The sequence below is a fragment of the Penaeus vannamei genome, chromosome 15, assembly GCF_042767895.1.
Source record: "Penaeus vannamei isolate JL-2024 chromosome 15, ASM4276789v1, whole genome shotgun sequence".
NCBI lineage: Eukaryota > Metazoa > Arthropoda > Malacostraca > Decapoda > Penaeidae > Penaeus > Penaeus vannamei.
Genome location: NC_091563.1, coordinates 42,455,199 through 42,457,924, shown reverse-complemented (window position 1 = coordinate 42,457,924; position 2,726 = coordinate 42,455,199).

The window sequence follows — 2,726 nt, the reverse complement described above, 5'->3', positions numbered from 1 at the left end:
GGTCTGCTGGATTTGGTCTCTTGGGCTGATTTCAGGTGTTCTTTAAAGGGGCAGGGGGGGCGACACGTGAGCGGCTGGGGAAGAATGGCGATTGCTGTTGGTATTCTTAGGTGGTTGTGGTATCTGTGTCATGTTGTTGCTGTTGTTGTTGTTGGTGTTGTTGTTGTTGTTTTTTGTTGGTGTTGGTATTTTGTTGTTCTTGTTGCTGTTTTTGTTTTCGTTGTTGTTGTTGTTGCTGTTGCTTGTTGTTGTTGCTGTTGTTGTTGTTGTTGCTGTTGTTGTTGTTGCTGTTGCTGTTGTTATTAATTTTTCCGCGGTGTGTAATTATGGTGTGTGTGTGTGTGTGTGTGTGTGTGTGTGTGTGTGTGTGTGTGTGTGTGTGTGTGTGTGTGTGTGTGTGTGTGTGTGTGTGTGTGAGAGAGAGAGATTGTGTGATTGTGTGTGTGTGTGTGTGTGTGTGTGTGTGTGTGTTTGTAAGTGTATGTATGTGTGTGATTCTTTAATATCCATATTATCATTTATAACCCCCCCCCCTTTTACATGTAGACCGAAATCACAAAGGTTATGATTTCAGGCGCAACGTCCGAGCGAACGAAACATAAACAGGGTTAAGTAGATTATGATCATAATTGTTATTAGTTGTAATGATGATGTCATTAACATTATGCTTATGATTTTGTATTTTTTATTTATTTATTTATTTTTTATTATTTTTTTTTTCATCTGAAGTTTTTTTTTTTTTTTTTTTAATATGATTATTAATATTTTTTTTCCTCTTATCATATTTATCATTGATAAGGGTTTCCTTTATGAATATTATTTCTATAGCCGTATTAATATCACGGTAATCATTTTGCATTCATTAAAGAAATATTTAAATTTACAGGGTTTTTAACAGGCACATAAAATTCTTTTTTACTCTTATATATCTCATTTTTTACTCTCCTACATAGACATATTTAATTTTACGGGGATAACAGGTATATACTTTTTTTTTACTCTTATATATCTCAGAAATACTCAATTTTACAGAGAAAACAGGCCTATAAAAAGAAAAAAAATCTGCTCTCTTTTAAATTGTCTATCTCGTCTTGTTGATGTTGCAACAATTTTACGGAGAAAACAGGCATATAAAAAAAATTAAAAATCTGCTCTCTTTTAAATCGTCCATCTCGTCTTGCTGATGTTGCAACGCTGACCCTGCTGGGCCGCTGACCTCCACCCCCCCCCTCAGCAGTACCGCATTTTGACCATCGGGTGTCTCAACGTCAGCCATTAATTGGGCAGCTGTTTGTGTCATGACTTTTTTTTCCCTTAGATTTTCCTGGGAGGGAGGGAGGGAGGGAGGGGAGGGAGGGAGGGAGGAAGTGGAGGGAGGGAGGGAGGAAGTGGAGGGAGGGAGGGAGGAGGGAGGAAGTGGAGGGAGGGAGGGAGGAGGGAAGGGAGGGAGGGGAGGGAGGGAGGGGAGGGAAGGAGGCACGGGAGGGAGGCCAAGTCGCAAGGTCTTTGGGATTGAGATAGTTCTCTTTTTTTGTTGATTTTTTTTCTCTTTCTGTTTCTCTGTTTTTTTTTCTCTCTTTCTTTTTTGTTTCTTTATCTTTCTCTCTTTCGCTCTTTCTTTCTCTCGCTTGCGCTCGGTCTCGTTCTCTTTCTCCCTCTCCCTCCCATCCCATCCTCTCCCCTTCCCTCCCATCCCTCTCCCTTCCCCCTCCTCCCCTCCCTCCCTCCCCTCTCTCCTTCCCCCCTCCAACCCTCCTCCCTCCCTCTCCCCCTTTCCCCTCTCCCCACTCTCCCTCCCTCCCTTACCCCCCTCCCTCTCCCTCCACCGGCCTTTACCTTCCCCCCGCCTTCTCATCCGGCCGCAGCCCCGCGCCTCCCTCCGCCAGCGCCCCTTGGCCCCGAGAGCCGCCGAAGCCCGCCGATCCGCGTCCGAGTCACCGAGGTCGCCGCCGCCTTTACGGATCCGGTCGCCTCGGGTTCCCGGCGGTGCTCCGCGGCTCTCGCTCGCCCGGGTTGGGTGGCGGTGGTGTTGTCTCTCTTCTTCTTTCTCTTCTTTCTCTTCTTTCTCCTTGTTGTCGTCGTGGTTGTTGTGGTCCTTCTTCTCCTCCTTCTTCTTGCTTTCCTCCTCCTGCTCCTACTCCAATTCCTCCTCCTTCTTCTCCTTCTCCTGCTCCACTTCCTCCTCCTCCTACTCCTACTCGCTCGGGTTGGGTGGCGGTGGTGTTGTTTCTCTTCTTCTTTCTCTTTCTCCTAGTTGTCGTCGTGGTTGTTGTGGTCCTTCTCCTCTTCTTCTTCTTCTTCTTTCTCTTCTTTCTCTTCCTCGTCGTCGTGGTCGTCCCGCCCGGGTTTGCCTCTGAGGATGGGGTTGGGTGGCGGTGGTGTTGTTTCTCTTCTTCTTTCTCTTTCTCCTAGTTGTCGTCGTGGTTGTTGTGGTCCTTCTCCTCCTCCTTCTTCTTGCCTTCCTCCTCCTACTCCTACTCCTCCTACTCCTTCTCCTACTCCACTTCCTCCTCCTTCTTATTCTCCTACTCCACTTCCTCCTCCTTCTTCTCCTTCTCCTGCTCCATCTCCTCTTACTCCTTCTCCTCCTCTTCTCAACCTCCTCCTCCTCCTCCTCCCTCTCCTCTGCACCCTCTCCCCCATCCTTCTCTTCTCTTTCTTTCCTCCTCCTCCCGCCATCTCCCCCCCCCGCTCCTACATACCCCCTGCAACCATACTGCGCAGAT